This window comes from Lagenorhynchus albirostris, chromosome 10 (genome assembly GCF_949774975.1).
Source record: "Lagenorhynchus albirostris chromosome 10, mLagAlb1.1, whole genome shotgun sequence".
NCBI lineage: Eukaryota > Metazoa > Chordata > Mammalia > Artiodactyla > Delphinidae > Lagenorhynchus > Lagenorhynchus albirostris.
Genome location: NC_083104.1, coordinates 7,677,146 through 7,684,099, shown reverse-complemented (window position 1 = coordinate 7,684,099; position 6,954 = coordinate 7,677,146). Strand labels below are relative to the sequence as shown.

The 6,954-nt window shown below is 45.5% G+C and overlaps 1 protein-coding gene across 14 annotated transcripts in view; it reads left to right on the top strand.

The window, feature by feature from the left end:
• Positions 1–893: 893 nt before the first annotated feature.
• SETD5 (SET domain containing 5) overlaps positions 894–6,954 on the top strand; it is a 107,619-nt gene continuing 101,558 nt past the window's right edge. For 4 of the 14 annotated variants that reach the window (XM_060161288.1, XM_060161286.1, XM_060161283.1 and 1 more), the window contains exon 1: positions 903–1,152. The gene's annotated coding sequence lies outside the window, so the exon portion shown is untranslated. Of the gene's footprint in view, positions 1,153–6,954 lie in introns of all 14 variants that reach the window. The other 10 variants (XM_060161287.1, XM_060161282.1, XM_060161276.1 and 7 more) reach the window with 4 other exon arrangements.

Below are 6,954 nucleotides of genomic sequence, written 5' to 3'. Positions count from 1 at the left end.
TGCCGGGGCTTCAGCAGCCAATCAGATGCCGAAGCCAAGCAGGCGGCGGGTAAACCGACTCCCCCGAAGGAAGGGGAGGGTGGCAGGACGTCCGCACGGAGCCACTTTCACTGACCCTCTCCTCCCCCCCGCGGGAGGCCGACCGCGCCCGCCAGTCCAGCTCGCTCCCCACCCCACCTACCTACCCGCCCCAGGGGGCAATGCGAGAGTCTCTAGGCGGCTGCGCACTCCCGAGGCTGTAACTGACAGGCGCTTTGTTCCAACCAAAACACGCCATTTGTGTTTTCACACACGGCGGGAGGAGCGGCAACCAATCAGTGACAGCAGAATAGCCGGAAGCGCCCCTCCCTCTGAGGGAGCAATGGCTCCGTCCGGATTCGAGCCTTTTCCGCTCCCTTCTCCCTCCCCCTCCGGTTGCCACAGGGCAGGCCACACTCCCGCCTGCCTCTAACCACCTCTTTCCCTTGCAGCGTAACAAACGCTATGCTCCCGACTTCCCGCGGGGGAAGATAACCCCCAGCTACCGGCCAGACGGCCTCAGCCACCCACCCTCCCCCCCGCCAAACCGCCAGGCCCCCCCCTCCCCACCAGAGTTCCGCTCCCCTACCTAGCCGAGGCTCTCTGAGGAGCGGGAGCTCCAGAGCACAGCCTCTTCTCTAGGCGGCCCCGGCGGCTTCCGCTGATTGGCGGCGAGTTGGCCAATGAGTGCGGGGCGGTGGGCGGAGGGGCCAATGGCGGTGCGGGAGGGGGCGTGTCCCGGGTGCCCCTGGCGCCGGCGCTGGGAATCCCCGTGCGGTCAGTGGCGTTTCCGCTCGGGCAGCGGGCTGAGTGAGCTGCTGCCGCTGCCGCCGCCGCCGCCGCCGCCGCCGCCGCCGCCGGGGGAGGGGCGGCCGCCGCCCGCCTGCGCTCAGAGATTCACGCAGCCCCAGTCCCGCCAGTTCGCCAACACTGTAGTGCCGGCCCCCCTTCCTTTCCTGGCCCTTCCCCCTCCCCGGCTTCGGCTCGCTCCGCCTTTCTGCCCCCCACCCCCACCTCACGGGCACGGGCCATTCCCGGCCAGGAAACGCCGTGGCGCCGCGTTGGGCCTAACTCGAGTCCTGCTGCCTCCCGGGAGTGCCGTGCGCCGCAGCCCGGGCCCAGGCCTGGGACAAGGTAAGGGTCCGACAGAAAAGCGAGACCTACCCTCACGACCGGGCCCCGGGGGAGGGAAGGGTCACCTCCTCCGTCTCCCCGCGCTCGCTCTCGGGACGTGGGCCTGGCCCTCCCCAGGCCCTCAGCAAGGAGGATGCTGCCCCTTCTCATCCCGCTCGCCGCCCCCCACACATCGTTGCACCCCTCTTGCCCAGGCAGAGAGGCCCCGTCGGTAATCTCGTCGACCCCGATACCCTTTTCACGTCTTTCCTGGGTCAGGACGTTTCCCCTCCCCCCACGCCTCTTCATCCCTTTTCCTGGGAACTGCCTACTCCACGTTTACCTTTTACTTGAGGGTAGGCCTCTCGCTGGTCTCCCCTCAAAATACACAGGCACACTTCTTCCCCCTCCCCACACCTCACCCCCACCCCCGTTCGCGCGGCCTTGTGACAACTTTGATCCCTCTGGGGGCCTCGATCTCCATCTCCCCCTCCCCCCCCAGAATGTTTCTGGACGCCTTCCCTTTCGGCCAGGGTCCCCATCGCAGGTGATTGCTTCGTTCCCCACACTAAAGACGTTACCTTCGCCACCCCCAGCTCGCATCCTTGAGCTCTCGGTGGCGTTTGCCCCAGTATCTCTGAGATGGCCCTACTGAATTTGTAGGGTTCTCGCTTGGAGTGGAGCCAGATTGTGTCGTTTTGCCTGCCTTGGGCGTGGAGAGCGATCATTTGCGAACGTCTTTAAAGGCAGAAAAATGTAGCCTTTATGAATTCCCTTTCCGTCTGTGCGGAAGCCAGGGATGCGAAGTGAATGGTGGTGAGGAAGAGCCCTGGTTTTAAGTAGGTGAATCGCGTGAGAGGGAAAGTTTAACTGTCGGGAAAGCCCCTTCTCTGCTAATTTATTCTACAGAGTTCTTTTGCTTGTCTCACTTCTTAGGAATAACTGGTCTTTCCCGTGTATACTGGTGTTGGAGCCAGCTCTGCTGGTCTGGGTCAGGGGTTGCGTGTATGACCTGCATTTTCTGCTTTCTCATGTTACTCGTGCAGTGTGTTCACCACTAACTCATTTCTTGCCCAGACCTCTGGGTTCCGTTGGGCTTTGTCTGTAGTTAGTTCATTTTTCCAGTTTTCCCCGTTCTTGTGGTACTGGAAAAATCCCTAGGTCCTCTGCTAATTTCCCTTAGCACTTGATTAAACGAGTTGCATTTAAATAACAGATATGTAACCAAGGTCATATTAACATTTTTTTGTTGGGCAGTTACATAGCTATACTTTGATTAGGGAGGATTCAGCTGAGTTGAGTGTTTGAGCTTTTCAGGAGAATGTGTACCCCCTATTTGGGAAAATTTCTTGGTGATTAGTTTTATATCATTAATGTTTTTACGTCACTTTGAGAGAAAAATTATAAATGGTAATTTTAGGTGTATGGAATCTGAGGTAGTATTAAAGCAGAGAATATTCACATTATCAGAGGTTTCTGGGCCTCTTGGAGGACAGAGGTAATTTTTTTATTGGTTTCTACCAGTTTTCTCAGGAGGATCATTAGTTTTCTTCTGTAGCCAAAAATTCTGGCCCATTATGGGATTAGAATCTTTAAGGTTTACTCAGCATGTCATTATATATAGAAAAATGAATTATGTCCTTTGGTAGGACATAACACAAGCCGCTGTCTTTAACTGCAGATTTAAATTTGACTGTAAAGAGAGTGGCAAATTGGCCTTTTAAAGACTAAAGCTTAATCTGCACTCCTAAATTGCTGGCTTATTAAATATATATTTGGAATTTGGTAAATGTTGATTTTTCTAATAAAAGGACTTAGTTCAAACTAAAAGGGTGACTTTAGGATTGTTTCTTTCTAAAGGCATAATTCCAGCCCTCCTGGCATGGAACACTGGTCCTCCCCCCACCCCACTCCACCCTCCCCCAAAAAAAGAGTGTGTAAGGAGTGGGGGTGGGGTAAGGAGAAGGTTGTTCCTTTCGGTTGGATCACCGGGGTGAGTATACAAGGCAGCAGCAGCTGCTGGCTCTGGAGCTCTGGTTGCTACGTGAGAAGCTTGAGTAGTGCTGGCTGCTGTCTCCAGGGAAGGACAGCAGTGCAGCGTCCATTAATGCTGTTGGCTGCAGGGAGCTGCACTTAGGCGATGGCTGCTTTAGGACTAAGAAGAAACCTTGCTTTCCTGGGAATTTTCACTGCTGAGCTGGTTTGCATTTTATTGGTGGGGACATGAGAACTAGCAATTCGTAACCTTCTACCCATTTATGGATATCACCATCTGGAAACTGGATCATAGTTAAAGACTTTTCTTTTTTGTTCGGTTTTTGGTTTTTTTGCACATTTTGGGTTTTGCCTGGGGTTTTTGCTTGGATAGGACTGGAAGTTCCATTTGAGTTTTAATTTTTCAATACATTTACAACCAAAGTAATAAGAATTTAAGGATCTCCCTGAGAACGAGAATGGGGAAAATATCGGTTCATTTTTCTGCAACTGACAGGTTTTCCTCCATCTCTTTAATCATTAAATCAATTTTAATACTTTATTTGTATGTCTCCTTACTTCTGGTTAGACCATATTTACCTTATTGAACAGGTGTTTTGCTAAACATTTTACTAAATTCGGAATCTTAAACTTTAAAAAGAACTGTCCTTTTAGGAATTATTTCTATATATATAACTATTAGAAGTATTTTCTTTTTTTCTGTATTTGTAATAGACTTCTCCAGATTAGATTTTTTTTCTTTAGAATTTGACCTATGATATTGATTCATTAAAATAATGTTGAATATAGTAATCTGAGATCACAAGGATGTATATGTTTGGCCGTGATCCATCTGAAATATGGGACAGACTAGAAAGAATATTCAGAAATCAAGTATCTAGTGGACAGGATACTTGAGAAGACAGCCTCTGAGCCCCTTATGTGGTCTCTCTTCCCCCACAGCTCCCACACTTCAGGGAGATCTCTGATTAAGCAAACAGTTTGCTGAGTATGGAAGAACTTGAAGAAGAACCACCACCACAATATACCATCAGTTACATCCCTACAACTCTTGCAGCCCATGTATTTTTTTCCCTAAGAATTTTGATATGTTCAGTTTTGTGCAGATGTACCCAGTCATCTGTAATGTGTGGTGTGACTCTGGCATTTGTGGCGGAAACCAAAAAGAATGGAAATGAGTTTTGTCATTCACAAAGGTTGCTTGCATTGTCGCTCAGGGATATAAGCAGACTAATGAAACAGAACCTTTAATGGATAATATTTTAGGTGGTTCTAATTCTTATTACTATCACATATAAAAGATGTCATATCAGGTAAATATGGTTTCACTCATACTGGCCGTTTAACATAGTTTAGATATAAATGTCTTTAAGTTATTATGTAACATGAAAGTTACCTTATAAAGTAATTGCTTTTAACTTGTATTTCCTGTTTGGAACCCCCTTGTGATCTTAATGTAAGATCATTTCCTTAAGAGCATAGAGGGCCTTTTCATAGGATTTATTTAACCAGTATGCTTGAAATTTTTAATATCTTTTGATAGTGTTTTGTGTCCAGGAACTTACATACTTTCTGGGCTTATTTTGGCCTTTCTGGAGGAGAGTGGCTACTTCATTTTTTTTCCTTTGGACAGGAAAATAATATGGGAGACAATGCAGATGTGCAGACAACCACTTTTACTTTATCCTCTTCATATTCAAATAACTTATGAAACATTAGGCCACAGTTAAGGACAGTTAATGATTGTTGGATACATCTTATCAGTGAGAAATTGGATCATGAATAAAAATTTTTTATAACTTGTGGTTCACCTCTGGTGATGTGTCAGTTTAATTTGAAACTAAAAGGCCTAGCAGTGAATTTTTTTTATAAAAATTGTTTTGGCTATTGAAAACTAAAACTTATTGATAGGGATGTTTGTTTAAAACAAACAAAACTTTGACTCCACAAAATTGTAAGATAATACATATTTAGTAATACAACTGGTAGTTATTTGTAAAAAAAAAAAATCCTTTCAGAGGCACTCCTTAGAAAATAGGTATAATGTACCTATGATAAACAGGGATTGATACCATTCCTTGCTACCAAAAATTCCAAAATATGTAGTGAAATGGCATTTTTAACCTTTCCCTTGATGCAATGATTGATTTCTCTTGGAAAGGGTCAGGGAAGTTCACCAAAGGTTGATAGAATATCATTTCTTTAATATCTTGGTACATATTTTGTTTAATTAGTTGCAGTCTTATGAAAAAAGATACCCTGTAACTTGGTGGGGGACGGGTGTTGGAAAACATTACTTTAGAGAATCCTCTTATTTTGACAGAATATATTAAACTCTTAACACTTTATGAAGGGAACTATGAGAGATAATAAAGGAACAATGAAGCAGAATCTCTGTCTACTTCATATGAGCCCTCACTGAGCAAGGAATTTGTAATCCCATCCTGCCTCACTCAGTTTCTCCATCATATGGATTTTGTTTGCTGAATACCTCAGGGAGAGATGTAAGGGTCACATTAAGTATCTTTGATACAAAGACAGGGATAAGGAATTTTCTGCTTATTGGAATAATGTCTTAGTATTTTTAAAACACTAGGATTATTGGCCAGTTTTGCTTGATATATACGACTGTTGATTTCATCTGACTGATTCCTCTTCTGTGCTCTTCTGTCTTTCCTTGAAGTATGAGAATTATCAGAGTTTTGATGGCAAATTGAAGGAGTAAGAATCATTTTCTTAGCCATGTTAGTCATGTTATACACCTAGAGCTGAGGGTACTCCTTGGCCTATGTTATGAATCACAGAAAAAACAGTGGATGTAGGACTTTATACAGAATTTGTTTCTGTCTGGGGAATCAAGTTTTTGATGTGCTACCTAATTGAGAGAAAATGCAGAGTTCCCTGCTGCGCTGTTTGAAAAATAGGTGGAAGCATGGGAGGGGCCTGAGACCTCTGCAGCAGGATTTGGTCTGAGTAGAAAAGGAAGATATTTGTTTGAAATTGCCAGCTGCTTATATCAGACTGACTCGCTTATTATGCCTCTAGTTGGCCTGTCAATATGGCCAAACAGCTAGATAAGTACGGGGCAGGACAAAGGGCTCTTTGCACAGCAGGGAGGCAGTGTTGATGGGGGAGGGGCAGGAGGTAGGAAAGGCAGGAGGAGGAGGTTCTTTTCCCTGGGAGATTATTCAGTTTGGCATACAATTAAAGAAATCATTTATAGTTCCTACTCGAGCATTGAATTTGTGCCAACCATATAATGTTAACCCCAAATTTAGTATGTCCCTGAATATCTGGTAGGAACCCATCCCCTCCTCCAAGGAAAATAAAAGCTTTGTATAGATTAAAAGAATAAATCCCATGTTCTCCACCCTCCTAAATACAAATCACCCCTCCCCCCCAGTAGACCAATTCTGGAGCATCTGAGAGCTGAATTCTCGTTAAAAAAATGGAAAAGAATATTCTATCTGAATAAAACTTTTATATTTCAACACATACATTGTCCTTATTTGGGTTGGGATTAGAACAGAGTAAGTAGAATAGTTTGCTTCCCTTTGTGAAATAGTTGCATATTGTTAGCTCCAATTTTATATCAGTATCATGGAGAGCATCCTTCAGCATTCAAGTGTTGGGTTGCCATCGTGTAAAATGCTAACTAAAGAAAGGTTACTTACTGTTTGTCTCATCCCTACTTCCTGGAGAACATGATATTCTCTGGAGTTTACCCAGCCCCCCTTTTAAGTTAGGCACAACCTTGTTTGATACATACGTGCTCAATTCCCAGTTGCAAGTGGGATGGTTGCATCTAGTTTATTATAATTAATATGA